Here is a 15,924-nt window from a genome sequence, read left to right on the forward strand (position 1 = left end):
GTCTGTAAGCATGCATATTACTTTACAATAGGTAAACTTGAGAAACAAAGAAAGGAACGTTGGCCTTGAAGTTCGTCAAAACTAAAAAAGCATGAGTGATGGTACAGAGCAATCACTGAACGGTTAGTGGAATGTTTTGTGGAACAGATGGGTTTTTAGGGGAATTTTTAAGGAAGAAGAGGAGAAGTGGGGGGAGGACATTTGGTTTATATTGTTTGGATGTATATTCCAAAATTAAAGGGCAGAATGGAAGAAGGCACAAAAAGCTAGGAGTAGGTGAAGAAGACCGGGGAGCAAGCAGGAGAGAGGAGTGAGCAGACTGTATAAAAGAGTAGGGTTATGAACATCCAGTACATTTGTAGAAACTGAGATTTTTATTTTAAATAAGATGTACCTTAAGGCTGAATGAATCATTGACCCTTTTTGTGATCTGTCTATATGCTTCTACAGTTGTATACAAAAGTCATGTCCCATATGGGATGCGGGAAACGAAGGTGATAAAATGAACATTGTCCCAACCTCTGTTGGAACAAGAGAGGGACTGAATAACACAATAATGAAAACAGTGTATAAATGAGTACATGGGGTCAGAGGAAATTGTTTGCCTTGTGGGCAATATAGGTGCAGGAGACATAAACTTGAGAGCTTCTGGCAATTAGTATGCTCGTTTTCTGAATGTCCTGACAGCAGTACAGGCTGAATCATGACAGGAGAGTAGTGTTGTTTTTTAATTAATATGTAGCTCTGTTCCTAAAGCTTTTTATATACCTTACATTGAAGCTTAATTGGCACAGTGGTGTCTTTATTATAACTGAGACCTATAGGCACCCCATTAATATATATAAATTAATAATGTGGTAGTGTGCTTTTTAGGGGGGGAGATTCCCCCCCCCCCATTTGTTGTTTTTAACTAGGGATTTTCACCCAATTTCTAGATGAAAGAGTCTCTGATTGGTTTATTTAACCAAGCTAAAGTTATGAAACCTTTGGCTTTCCCCTTGCTATGGCAAGCACAGCTTTTTGTGGCCTCAGAAAACTAACAAGCAGCTAAGAAATGAAACTCCAATATATTTGTCCATCAAGCAGAGGCCCTTTTGATTCAGAAATGTGTTGTTTGGTTTTATAAATATAGTCCCAAGGTAACATATTTTTCTCTTTTTTTTTTTCTTTTCTTTTTTTTTTTAAATAGAATTTTTCTGGTGTGATTCAAAACAATGAAACTTGCACAGAGATTTCTGGTGCATGGTAATATCTGTTACATGGCTACCTCTTCAGCAAAATCAAGCACTGAGGACCATTACAGACAACGTGCTACATATGCTTACTTTTTACCAATACAGACAAGATGGCAGGACAACAATCAGTATGGACATGTGAACAATGCTGTCTACTACAGCTATTTCGACACTATAATCAACCATTTTTTGATCAGGTATGTATATTGCTCCTCAGGGACTGCCCCCAGACTTCCTTTGTATATTTACTCATCTGGGTGATTTTGAAGTAGTTTTGGGGTTAAGTAGGTAAATGTATTTATGCACTTCCATTCTATTCTTATATGCCCCAGTGATCCAGAATGAAGCAAACATTCAAACTGAAATACCGCTGCAGCAAAGACACAAGTATTTAAACGCTTGGGCAGTATTTAAAGTAAATTTAGTTTCACACATAATCCACTTAACTGGAATTGGTATTTGAAAATAAACTTTAAAAATTATATGTAAACTGAATGATATAGTTCTCTGTAATCCACAGTAGTTTGTATATGCTAGTAGCAACATCTCTTAGATGATGGACAGGCACTGGCACATGTCCTTTCTTGTGGATGTTGGCAAGCACTAGCATTTGTCTTCTCATGAAGCACTGTCAAACCCTTTTATGATATAGGTATTACATGTCCTTTCTCAAGGTGTTGATGAGGAGCTGTTATTATAACCCTTTCTTTGATTTTTGTTAAAAGCCAAAAGGCGTTGTCATAACCCTTATTTCGGTAACAATCCTGCAGACATTTATGCATGTGCCTAATTTTAAGCACACAAGTAATCCCTCTGAAGTCAGTTAGTTCTTTGTTTAAGATTTTTCAGGTTTGGGATCTGACTGTATGTAGCTCATTTTGTTCTATGTAACTGCCATATCTAGGGTGAACTGCATGCCGCTCTCATGGAAATTAGGCAAATGCTAATCTTGTTTTCTGTGCATGGTTTATATGTCTGAAACTTCATAGTATTGCCACTGAGGATGCACACCTTAGGAAAGGGACATAATTGACCAAAAGGGATACTTTAGATGTTAGTTCCTGCTTTCAAAAAATGAAACTGCCAACAAAAATTCAGATGGGTAAGTTAAGCAATTCTGATTTTCATACATTAAATCGATTGTTCTGGCTACTATATAACAAGAAATCACTAAACATATATGTGGTAATACAATTACATATTCTGTACAAAGGACTGGATGGCAATTACTGTGGGCTTCATGCAGGGCCGGCTCCAGGGTTTTGGCTGCCCCAAGCAGCCAAACATTAAAAAAAAAAAAAAAAAAAAAGCCACGATCGTGATCTGCGGTGGCAATTCAGCGGGAGGTCCTTTGCTCCCAGCAGGAGTGAGGGACCGTCCGCCGAATTGCTGCCGAATAGCTGGACGTGCCGCCCCTCTCCGAAGTGGCCGCCCCAAGCACCTGCTTGGTAAGCTGGTGCTTGGAGCCGGCCCTGGCTTCATGGAGTGACTCTGGCATAGGGAAAAGTTCAACCTACTGAAAAAAATATTTTGAAAAATAAGTGAAAAGTTTCCTTGAATGGTTCAGGATTATTCTAAATGTATTAAATAAAATTCTGTTTGTAATTGTGCAATATAAACAAAATCATAAAACAAAGAAAATGTAAATTATGCAAGAAAAGCTACAAGAAATAAAGATTTGCTCATTTAGCAGACTTAAAATTCAATAACTGTTTTGTTTATAAAAACAACAAGGAGTCTGGTGGCACCTTAAAGACTAACAGATTTATTTGGACATAAGCTTTTGTGGGTAAAAAACCTCACTTCTTCAGATGCATAGAGTGAAAGTTACAGATGCAGGCATTATATACTGACACATGGAGAGCAGGGAGTTACTTCGCAAGTGGAGAACCAGTGTTGACAGGGCCAATTCAATCAGGTTGGATGTAGTCCGCTCCCAATAATAGATGAGGAGGTGTCAATTCCAGGAGAGGAAAAGCTGCTTCTGTAATGAGCCAGCCACTCCCACTCCCTGTTTTGTTTATGCGTCATCTTTTTATTGGAATGTGATCACCTACCATGAAATATAGCAGAACATGCCCAATTTCTCTGTATATATCTGTGTTCACAAAGCCAAGTATACTGAAGGTCAGTGGGGACTCTGAATAGCACAGCTAACAGACAGTTCAGATGCCTCAGTCCTCAGAGACTAATCAGCAGCCCTGATGCTGGTACAAAGGCCAGGAACCAATATGAAAAGGGTTGAATGATCTTGCTCTCTTGAGCAGTGAGTGAATTTTTAACTATTCTTTGTGTATTTGTGAAACCTTATACAGTAATTACATCTTACTAATAATTTGTGAAAGCTTTAAAATATAGAAAGTTAAATTCTAATGAACTAATATTGGTATGAGTACATATCTCTATTGTGGCTAAAGTGCTTTTTCTAAGCTAGAGAATAACCACAGGCCCCAATAAGAAAATTGAGGCCACTGTGTTTTTCAATTTACACTTGCCTGAACTTTATTCTTAGCCTCTTCTCTTTCCTTGCAGCCTCAGGGAACAGATGGGAAAATTAAGCTGCAAGGCAGTAGCTGAGGTTATTTCTGGGCCTAGAGTAGACCTAAATGTTTTTGTAGACCAGGAGGCCAGAATTGAAGGGGACGGGTTTGGTGAATGACAAATGCACCTATTTTGATATACTTATAATTTTTTCTAATTTTGCCTTTTTATTTAGACATTACCACAGGATTGTCTAAACTTCCTTCTATTTAGTACAGAGAACATCTAAGGAAGAGTCAGGTAACATTAGTGATCTTAGGAACTGAAAAGTTTTAAGGGTGGTTGCTGTACATTCTGCACTATATGCTTCATTTATCTTCTGTAGTTTCACTGGCAAAAGTGGAGCAGTGCAAGCCTTGCACTACTTAGCAGAGTTATCCCGGTTATGCTCAGGACAACAAGGGGCATTGTGTAGTGTGGTGAGGTAAACCACTCCACTGTACATTGATATTACCTGTTTCATTTCTGCAAGAGTGCGCTGAGGCATTGGCTGGTAATGGGGGAAAGACTTTTCAGGCCACACTTGTACATCACAGGTAGAATCTGGCCTTGGTTTTATTATAACACAGAAATGTCTGTCAATGGTTGGCTGAGCTGTAGTTTCAAACTTTTAAGTGTAATAGGGCACATAAATTTCTATAACGAGATGAAATCAATGGGAATCTGGCAATAAAGGAGTGTAAATAAAAGCATTCCTGCTCAAAATAGTTGGAACTGAAGAGGCATTGTCAATTTATTTAGGCCAGAAATTTGACGTTCTTTAAAATTGTCGCAGTCTGTTGATGATCGCTTCTGGTTTCCACATATCTGTGTTGTTTGGGAGTTTTTGTGGGTGATTTCTAAATCCACCATTTTAGTTGAGGAAACCACAGAGGGAAAATAAACCAATCACTTAAACCAATATGTGAGATTGCCTTAACTTCTCTATACTGAAGAAGAGTTGATACTTACCCTGATTTTCATGGAAACTTACTTTTTTGATGAACTGGCCGGGTCCCACTTCCTATAAGCTGGAACATTGCAAGTTATTGCAAGTCTCTTATCATCACAGCCAATGCTGGACTTTACAATATGGTGATATTAGCATTCCATCACAATATGATGATGCAGTGACAAGGTATTATAATTCAAATGTCACAGTGCTGTGATGTGATTATTTTGTTCCAGGTAAGAGTTTTAAAGGTATCAGCTCTAACAATTAGCTAGCTGTAAACATTTTTGCAGATGATGTTGATGCCCAGAGAGGGAGAGAAACCAAAAAACAGCTGTTTTGACACCTGCATCTCCAGAAACACAACAAAATAGAATGTTTGCAAGGACAAAATCTGCTAGGGAAAGGAATCTTGTTTTAAAATTGGTAAATGGGTATGAGGTGCACCAAAGAGTAAACAAAATATGAAGCATTGAAAAAAAAACAGTTGACAGAGCGGCTTTAAATACAGGAATTCAAAGTGGATATTACTTATTGTATTTGATTTGGCTGTGTATGTGAAATATGACTGATTTTATTCAGTCCAGAAATGCAAAATGAGTGGTTAGAAAAATGTAAAGAAATGACTGCAGAAAATTACACTCTTCATGATTTACTTTGAATTGATCATATTGCAGCCTACTCAGTAGGCTTGTAGTTCCAGAGGGCTTGTTATCCTGAGCACCTCCACAGGGTGAGCTGTTTGTTTCACAGCATAGGGAAGTATCATTTTCTTTCTGTATATCTCTGGCCAGAGAAGTGGAATGTACAGTGTATTGCTGAGATAGTTTGGAGCCCCAAAGCGAACGTTTATTGTTTTGGACCAGTCCAATATCATTATATTCTGGATATTAGTTGAAGGAAAGGACTGGACTGGCACTCCCTGTCCCCAAAATACCTGTAAAGGAAAGACAAGGTGAGAAGAAATGTTGGACAAGACAAAAAGAGGCTGCTAAAGGGAAAGAACACTTATCTTAGCTTTTGGGTATGTAGGAGTGACCCACCCTTTATCAAACATACCAAAAAGTTTCCTGTGGTTTTTAGCCTTACATTTTTATTATGTGTTTTTAATTTAATTTGGAATTTTGAATAGAATAAACGTTCTTCACAGTTACACTATTAGTAGTTGGTATCTCATTGTGTTAAAACAGTATTTTGTGTGTGTGTGTGTGTGTGTGTGTGTACGTGCGTGTGCCAATGAAAAGTATGTCTTCGTAGTTCCTTTACAGGAAGAAATAACACAGTTAGATATTAGAAAACTGGAGCCTTTAAAGTGATTCAGTTGTCCAATAACATGCTACAAATCTAGATGTTGCAGAACTTAGTGAGGCCTAAATTCCTTCGTGAATCTGTTGTACTGAATGTAGTCTGAATGTTATTTCCTGCTAATTGTATGCACCCAGCAAAACCTACAGCCTTGCTCTTCACCTAAAGTAGTCACAGTCCTGAAAACCTAAACCAATACAGACCGATCACTAGAGTTGAAAAGAACAAACAACTGGTCCTCCTCTTCTGTAACAGTAGGCTTTGTAGGACCTAAAAGTCCCCACCCCCACTCGCAATTTTAATGTAAAATGTGTCATTTAACTTTGTGTATCCCAAAGAATCATCTCATAAGCCCCTCTACCTCTCCCCCCCATCATCAGGCTATCCTCTATATTAGTGGTGGGGAAATGTTGGAAAGGAGTGTGTTTTTATATATATATATAGTTGTGTCCCCCCGTTAAAATGTATGTATGCATTTATTTATTTATTTTAATGTGGACACACAACAAAATGTTTTGCAGGCTTGCCAAAAATGTTTAGTCTGACTCAGCATCTGTGGAGTGAATAACAAAACAGACTGTGACTGTGATCTAATTTCATATAGGTGCTATGTTGGCTGTGTGTTTTAGACGTTGAAAGAGTAAGTACCAGGTAGAGTGTGTACATAAGGAACACACTGTGTTTCAAAGTTGAAGTATACCTGACATTATGATGTCAGGACAGCCTGGAGAGTAAATTGTGCTTTTCATGCCTTTGCTTCAGAACCAGTTGTTCTATTTCTCTCCTGCTGAAGCAGAAAATTGAGTAGACTGATTTCTTTCTTGTCTCTTAATAGAGGACAAAGTTACATTTTTAGGAAATGTGATCATCTTATATGCAGTAGTATATATTTGGAGTCCTTTTGGCTAATCTTACAGTCTCGCCTTCTCGGGTTTGGCTGCTGGAAATATTGTAGGGGGCAGTTGGTTATGCAAGTCAGAGTTAATACTGATTGTGTTTATTTATTCAGTAACTGGATTTTCCCCACTACACTCAGTACACATTTCTCAAACTTGTTTTAATGATTATCATGGTGTTGAGGGCTAGACCTAATGTACGTGGCTCTTTTTGTCACCTGAGAAATTCCCAGAAATCAGAGGATTGATTAAAAAGATACCTAATTGGCTTCAAAAATAAACAAGGGCTTCACCAGATACAAGTGTGAAAATGTGTTTGTATCTGAGAAAAGAAGAATGACTAGGAACAGGAGTTTACTGATTCTAGGAGATGTCAGACAAGGGCATAAAAAGAACATTCATCAAGCCAGAGCAATTTTTTTTACAGCAAATTGTGTGACTGTCCCTAATTCTATACTCTAAATTCTATAGTATGCCATCATTTTAAATGTGGTTAGAAATTGGCTTCAGATACATATCAATAATGCAGTTTGTCAAATAGTCACTTGCTAAAAGCGGCAAGAAATTCTTAATCTTTCATGTTGACTTCAGCTTTCTCCTACAATGGAAAGAACTACATGAAGTTCCAATCATTTTGACGTGTGGAAGGGGTTAAGTAATTCTTGAACAGTTTATCGCTCATCAATTGTAATTAAATATGTTTATATTAAATTATGTGTTGTAATTAATGTAAAATCTTTTAGCCTGTGCTGTTATTAGAACCAGATGCTGAAGTATCAACAATATTTCAACATGACTGTGCTGCCTTGCCAGCTGTCTAACTGTAATTACTTTAATCTCAGCTTGTTATCTAATTATCACCTTTGTAAAGGGAAAAGTACTCTCTAATGTGTACTGATTGTTTCAGATGATGATGAAGAGCGTGAAACAACTGTCAGATATCTTAGGCCTGCTTATCTAGGTTAGAAAACTTATTGTGAGGCCTAGTTTGCTTCAAATCTCCCTGACAGAAAGTGGAACAATGGACACGAGACTTTTTCCACCTTGTTTATCCTTAGAGTGTGAATCTAGTAATCAGTGGAAACAACAGAATTGCAGAAAAGAGGTAAACAATCTCTCATTGTCTTGAAACATGGTGGGAGAATAACACATCAGAATGTATGTAGATGAGTGCTGTATAGATTTCCATAAGAATATGGTAAAACTTCCCTTTTTATGATTAAATTCTTGTGTTTTAATAACTTCCTGGCATGATGTTTTTCTCAAGTAGTTATATGTTATGTGCTAAAACACTGTAACCAAGTGCAAGAATTTACTTAGTGAATTTTGGTGTAACATCTCACATTTATATCCAATTTTATCCTGGAAAATCCCAAAGTGTGTTAAGAATTTAACAAGTTACAGTCAGAAATTGCATCATTCACTACTGAAATGCAGTTATCTTCTGAGATGAAATGTGGTAATTGTCTGACAGAACACTTCAATATTATACAACAGTTTGGCGCTATCATATCTAAATGAAAACGCACAGGAAATCTTGGACGATTGATAGATAAGAATGTAATTAAATGGAATTTGGCTATAACTTCAGGGTTTGCATCCCTACTCTTACCCACTCCTCCGAAAAAGGGGGTGTGGAGAAGTGAGCAGAAAAGTGCCGTAGAATATTTAAAGAACCATAATTGGTCAGGACCTTTCATCTGAAAGACTGAATTTATTATTAAAAATTATTTTACTCAGTGATAAGAAAATAATGAAACAGTTTGAGAGAACATTGTTATAGTCTTTGTAGCTTTTAAAAATGATTCTGTGGTAAGGTTTTTCATGGTTGAAGTATGTCCTCATTAATGCTGGCATGGTTTGAATGATGCTGAAATATTTGTGACTTGCTGTTTCTTCCCTTTCCTTGATATCCGTGTACACCATAACAGTTTGTCCCTCTATTGCTGTACCAACAATAAAGAAAAGCTTTATTTTTTTAAAAAAAGGGAGGGAAGATGTCTAATTGGTCCTTTATTCTGATAGACATATTCATCACTTCTTACAAAAATGTAATTTTCTGCTACTGAATTAAAATGACTCTATGTCTCTTTGTAGGGACCAATTGTGCAAGGTGGTGAACATCTTTTTGTGAGATACTGAGCACCTTCAGCCCTGATTAATGTGCCTATGAGCTGAGGGCACTCCAAACCATGCATCAAATTCTTCTCAAGATTGGGTCCTTACATAAAAGAAACCATATGTTTCAAGGGCGGCTTTGTTAGCCAAATGTTTTAACAATTATATTTCAAACCCTTCAAGCAATCATAGTTTTAGCCTGAATTTTACATGCAGGACTCCTAAACTCCAATTCAGCAAAGTATTTAAGTGCATGCTTAAGTGCTTGATTGAATAACAATGGATTGCTGGACCGGGTCTCTTGCTTATTTTTTATTCTCCTGCTGAAGTAGCCAATCCTTTGGCCATCATGGAGCTGCACAGTCAGTTGGTTTCAGTGAAACATCTTATGAAAGGTGCTGCTTATGGAAGGGAAAAATCAGAATAGCATCAGAATGTGGCAGCAGACCAGTGGTAAAAGGCTGTCTTACTTTGGCATGAAAAGAGACTCTTGCTGACAGGACTGGAGAGCAGTTACTTCCATTGTACAGGCAAAATGCTCATACGTGAGATTGCACAGGCAGTTTTGATGTGGGGAGGATTCAGGGCCCCTGGTGGGGCCAAGCAAACACTCAGTCTATGCTTCCTGAGCCTCCTGGCTGGGGCAAACAATAGGAGTTGGGGACTCTGACTCATTGGGTAGGGTAGAGTAAACAAAGAGTCTGCAGCCCCTGGGGTGGGGCAGAACAAACGGTCAGTCTCTAGTTAGGACCCCCGGGAGCCACGTCTAGTGGCAGGTGCGTCGGGAGAGAGGGGGTAGAAGAACCCGGGCCCACCCTACTCCACCAGGTTCCAGCCAGAGCCATATGAAGCTGGAAAATTAGCAGTTAAGGGTTCAAGCATGGGCTTCTAATACATTCCCTGGGTCACTTCCTACCATAAGGCCCATTTCGGCATCTCTTCGGCTGGCAGCAGCTCGGCATCCCAGTCAGTCTTCACAATCGGCTGGTTGACTGCAGCGTAGTCCAGGTCCACATTCCCAACAACCTGGAGCGTCGCAGTTTCCTCTGTAGGACTCTGCAGCACATGTCCTTCCTCCTCCTCAGGTAGCCCAGACTGAGCTGAGCTGCCTCCTTTTATCTGTCCCTTCCACCTGGAGCATGCACAGCAGGGCCGAGGGGGCATGGTCTCCTGAGCCCACGGTGATAGGTCAGGCCCCGTTGGCCCGGTGTGGGGTTGCAACACCCTGTCATAGTACCATAGTGAAACATTTTTTTCAACTTTGAATCCATGAAGCTCATTCTTATATTTTTCACTTTGACTGCCAGGAATATTTTGACAGACCTTCAGAAAACCATCCAGTAAGGCCATCAATAAAAATACATTGTAAACCATTTCTTTGCTTTTTAAACTGCTTTTTGATCAGAACTTTCTTTTGTTCTTTCCAAAAACTAATTTTAGACTTAACTTTGTGTTGTGTCCAAAAGCAGAAAATGGCCCTGCATCTTTAGTATACACCCTCTACTTCTCATATGAGAGATCTATGTTGGCCCATTAAACTATAATGGCTTCTTCGGTTTATCAGGTCAGTGAACCATGAACTAAAGAGTCTCCTAAATAGGCCTTGACAAGACTACTACTGCTGCAAAGGAGCCATTACCGTCTTTCAGGTTAGTGACTTGCTAACAAAGAATTCCCAGGGAAAAGGTCTGACGTTATAGAATACACAAGCAGCAGTGAAGAAAATAAAAACACAAATAACTATTATTGAATAACATTAAGCCAAGAAATTCTGAGTGAAGGTTAAAAATTAAGGTAGGTTCTTTTTAAATTGGCAGGTTTTGCCTTTTTAATAATTTTTTTTAGCAACATGAGTTACAAATGGGAATCTCCATCTCTATTTTATCCTTCACTGCTTTTCTTGTGGTTTCAGATTGAAGATGGAGTCTTCAGGTAACTGTAACATGTAGCAGTTTGCTAGGGTTTTTTAAGCATATTTTTTAAATCATCTGTGTTAAGAAGGTGCTCATTGTAGAGAAAAAACCACTGCTGCATGAAATCTACTGTTTATATTGACATCTGAACATAACATTTAAATACTTAAATATCAACATATGTACTTTCCCAACCCCTAACCTTAAATGTTGAAGTTTCTCTGATAGAGAAGAACTGCATATATTGTCTGTTTAAATTATTCTTAATTTTGGTGAAACAGGTAAGGAAAATAGTAAATAACTACATTTAATAAGTATATAGTCACATGATGCCATCTATTGAATATTTGAATTGGTTTTTATTGTACATAAATTAATTATACTGTATGGGTGAAATCCTGGTCTCACTGAAGTCAATTTGAATGTCCTCAGCTCCTCTTTGTGGTGCTTTGGTACAAAATAGTCGGAAAAACAACATAACCTGTAGTGAATCCCTGGCTGTGTTAAGTAATCCAAATACTTAAAAACTAAAAAAAAAAAAAAAAAAAAAAAAAATTGGATAAAGATTTTTTCCCCTGTTTGTAAAGCCTTTTGTGTGACCTCTAAAACGACTATTCAGATTATAAACTCTGCTATTGGACTTCTGGTTATTTATCAAAGGGAGTATATTTTTCAGAGATTTAGGGGTGAACTGCACAAATGTGCATGGTGGTTTAGAAAGATTAAAGACAAGGTCCCTGATCAGGGAGCTTGCAATCGAAGGGCCAAATCCAGTTTCACGTGAGTAGTAGGGCCTTTGAAGCCAGTGGAAGTACTTGTGTAAAGTAAAGAGGACTTGACTTTAAGGGTGCAAACCAACTCCCATTGAAGTAAATACTCTTTTTTACTTCAGTGGGAGCTAGATTGGGCCCTGAATTAGAAAGATACAAATACTGTAGGAGATTACAACATTGGCATTTGTGGAACATAGGAGAATGAGAGAGGAAGTAGGAGGAATTGAAAGCTAATATATAAGTAGGAATGAAGCTGTGGAGAACTTTATTTGTTAAAATCAAGCAGATATTCTATACTGCTTGACAGCTACAGTGTACAGTAATTATTACTGAAACCTACTCCTTTTTTAGCTCATACATAGCAATATAGCACTGATCCAGTTTGCCAATGATATAGAAAACACATTTATACTATTTCATACATTTGTTTCTGGGAAATTGGGAAAAGAACAGATTTTCATGGACATATGTATGAAATAATTACAAGATAAGCCATGCTAGTGTTGAATATTAGCAATTGACTTGTGAGGGACTGCCTGAGAGTGAGTGTTTAGCTGGGTGCTTTGTGTAGTGCATAGTGTTTGAGATTTGGGTGCAGCATTTCTAGTTAATGAATGATGCTCTATTTTACTATTTTTATAATTCAGATAAGATATTATGGTTTCCTTTAATAATGGGATTTCTTTAGGATAAAGGAACCTCATTTAAGGTTGCTATCTACAGCACATAGATCTGTACAAGTTGTGAAGATGCAGTACAGCAGGGCTTGAAAGTAGGGCTGTCAGTTTAATACATTGTGTGAAAATTGGGGCCGAAGGTCACCAGTCTCCTGATACACAAATCTCCCTCTGAGAATCTCATTTCATTCAGACTATCAGTTAGATTAGAAATACCCTAATTATCCCACTGAAATTAAATTACTTTATGTAAGGGTGATATAATGAACAACCATAAAGAAGCTATACAACCAATCATCCTATTAGTCACAGCAAGACTAGACTACTATACACTAAATGGCTCTGGTTGATTATTGCAGGCTGGTTTATGCCACATAAAATAGAGGGAGGGAAGAAAAACAAGGAAGATTTGTTCTAACTTCTCTTGTTACATTTTTACGATTTAATTTAGTGTGTGTATTTTTAGAAAAATAGGTGTTGGGTTGATTGTGGTGTAGGGATTGTAGGTTTCATGAGTTACAAAGAGGTTTTCAGTTCCTAGATATACCCTGAAAGTAACCCAGTAATGATTCTGAACCTGAAAGAGTTAATTGCTTCCTTGGTTGGGGGATTTCAGAAGTTTCCTTAGTGCACAGGAGCAATTATCTCTTGTGTTCCAATTCAAATCTAGCCCAGGACTCTATTTCCTTCTGACAGTTGTTCAGTGCAGCAGTCAGTCTGCTACTGGTCAGGTGTTCCTATCACAAAAAACTCTACCACAATTAGTATCAATTAGACCTCAGGGCAGAAATTTCCACAGAGATGAAAAATGAAAGTCCACAGAGACTGAACTATCCCTTCTCCTTTACCAGTTATCCATCCAACATAGAAGAAATGTAGGTATATGGAAGTATCTTGGGAGGGGAGCAGGGGAATAAAGGTATTTGGGTTGTCTTACCAGCCTGGTCTTTTCTCAGTCTGTTTTTATGAGAACTTGTTTATGATGTGCTGCAGGTCTGTTCTAATCATCCATGGTCTGATCCTGCATAGGTGCTCAGTGAATGTTGAGGGCCCATGGCACATTTCTGGATCAGATGCCAGTTATATTCGTGAAATCATTATAGTCCAGAACATGACTGCTGCTGAAGAAGTTCGGTGGTCTCACTGAAAACCTTTTAACTTCTGTGATGCCTACCTTGTACCCTGCTGAACTGCAAGTTCAGTTTTTCATCTCCTCTATCAGGAATCTTATAATAAAAGCATAACATGGGTTATGAGACAGATATGGCAAATTATCCTGTGCAATCCTCCAGTAAGTCTTATAACCACTTTTGATGGAGTTCACTCCATATGAAATAATATATTGATGCTACTGTGTTATTTAGGCTTTATCTGTGAATAAACATATAAAGAAATCATGTCAGGGAAAAGCAGCAAGCCATTCAATTACTGTAAATACCACATTATATTGTATATCTTTAAGAGAAAAGAACAATGTAATATTGTTAAAGATGACTGGCTGCTAAATTCCTTACTTTATCTAAACACACACAAAGTAGAAGTGTGTAACATAGCACTTAAGTTGATCAGAGTTGCAAAGGGCATTCATGTTGAGCAAATGTGATTTGATTGGTAATACAGGCTCTATGCTAGATATCAGGAACTGAGATGGAAAGGTACAGTACCAACTAAAATCACTTTTATTTTATCAGACAATTACCAGGAGATAAACCGTAAAGTCTTGGAAAGGGAAATAAGAATATTTTGTGTGAGGAGTACAGGAATTATAAAGAAATGACTCTGTTACCAAAATCTAAGTAATTCTTGATGCTAAATTCATGGCTCAAGGCAACAATATAAAGGGGGGAAATTTGACTAGAAGTTATGAGACACTAGCAAAGAACTAAACCTGTACAGAAGCCTTAATAGAATATTAAGCCTGTTGTGACTGACTGTATGTGGTCTCTAGTCAAGTCTGAATGTAGTAAGGTACAAAGTCATTTAGAAATTCTTGATGAAATTCCATTACATTGTGCTTTTCAATTTAAGGGAAAATTACTTTAGCTGGAACTAATATGTAGTGATTTAATCATGGAGGCTAGAGGAAACACAGCTCTCCAATTGCTTTAGACAAAAACTCACACTGTTTTCATAGATTGCTGCCTGATCATCTATTGCAAATCATTCTGTTGTTGTTGCATTTACTACTGCACATCCCCTAAGTTTTGCATGTTATCGGGGGGGGGGGGGGGGGGGAGGGAGGGAGGGAGAGGAATGGACGTGAAATTAATGATGAGCCAGCTGGTGAATGGAAATGTCCTGGAATTATAATAGCTTGAAAATAAAAAGCATGGACAACATTGAATGGAAATGGCTGTTCTTACTCCAGAGTAGTGTAGTCAGCAGCCCGTTCTATAGCTGTTTAGTTCAAGATTTAGGGCGATCCCATGTAATGACACCAAGCAGCAAAGGTTGTATTTTAGTCACTCTGGAAACTAGAGAGTCAGGGAAAATCACAACGTCTATACATGTCCAGCAGCTTTAGTAAAGAATTACTATTGTATTCATTACAGCTGAGTCCTGACTTGTTGCTATCACAAGAGATACTACACCCAGTTCTCATGAAGTCTGGGTCTCTGATTTTTATTCTCTGCCCTTTGGTTCTGGGCCCTCAATCTGATGTTCATGTTTTTCATATCATTAGCATCACTGTGTCTTTCCTCTGGCTTGGAAAAAGAGTCACTCACAATGCCACTTTGTGTGTACAGTGACCTACAAGGGATGCTCTAAAGACTGGCTTGGAGCCAGTAAGGGTGTGTGAGTCTCTAGGCTCTTTATGAGCCTGGAATTTCCATGCAGCATCTTCTACATGTTCATGCCGTGATAGTGAAAGTGGTCAACATCTTCCTGAGAGTTGGTGCATTTCAATAAAATACATTTGTTTTTCTTCAATTTTAAAAAGTTAAATATTTGAAAAGATTTTAATCCAGTTAATGATGATGCCCCATGTTATCCTTCGGAGGGATAAAAGCACCTGGAACAATATGTGCAGTGTATCTGTGCAAGTTTCTCACCGTGCATTAAAGCCATATCAAGGCGAGGTTGCACATGATAGATGAGCTTTTTAGATAAACAAAAGTAATTGTACAGCTTAAAAATCTTTCCTGAACACACACATTTCTGTAACAAGCTATTCTGAAATGAAAAGGATCCCATTCTGCAGATACTTACATAAGTAACTTTACTCTTGCAAGTAGTCCTGTTGATCTTGGACTATTCTCATGAGTAAATGTTTGCAGGATTGGGCCCTAAATTGTCCATAACATATGTTAAAATTAATGAATGCCACCAAGAAGGGCATTATTTCCTAGATAAAATTCCATTAGAAACTAAATGTCATAACCTCATTTGCTCAAGAGCATAATTTGGAAAATATCTCAGTTATTTAATAATTAAAAGCTTCATCTACTTTAGCTGGAAAGTCAACAGCAAGACTATAAGTTGGATGAGAGTAGTTTGGTAGTAGGTTGGTTGAAGTTAAAGTTTAATGTAAAGT

At 37.9% G+C, this 15,924-nt stretch overlaps 1 long non-coding RNA gene across 2 annotated transcripts in view; it reads left to right on the top strand.

The window, feature by feature from the left end:
- The window catches only part of LOC112058751 (uncharacterized), a 158,839-nt gene that overhangs the window by 69,699 nt on the left and 73,216 nt on the right, over positions 1 to 15,924 (top strand). Inside the window, exons 3-4 of one of the 2 annotated variants that reach the window (XR_002887919.3) lie at positions 32 to 122; positions 1,190 to 2,544. This is a non-coding gene — a long non-coding RNA (uncharacterized LOC112058751). Of the gene's footprint in view, positions 1 to 31; positions 123 to 1,189; positions 2,545 to 15,924 lie in introns of those variants that run through there. The other variant, XR_010600561.1, reaches the window with a different exon arrangement.

The sequence above is a fragment of the Chrysemys picta genome, chromosome 4 (genome assembly GCF_011386835.1).
Source record: "Chrysemys picta bellii isolate R12L10 chromosome 4, ASM1138683v2, whole genome shotgun sequence".
Classification (NCBI taxonomy): Eukaryota; Metazoa; Chordata; order Testudines; family Emydidae; genus Chrysemys; species Chrysemys picta.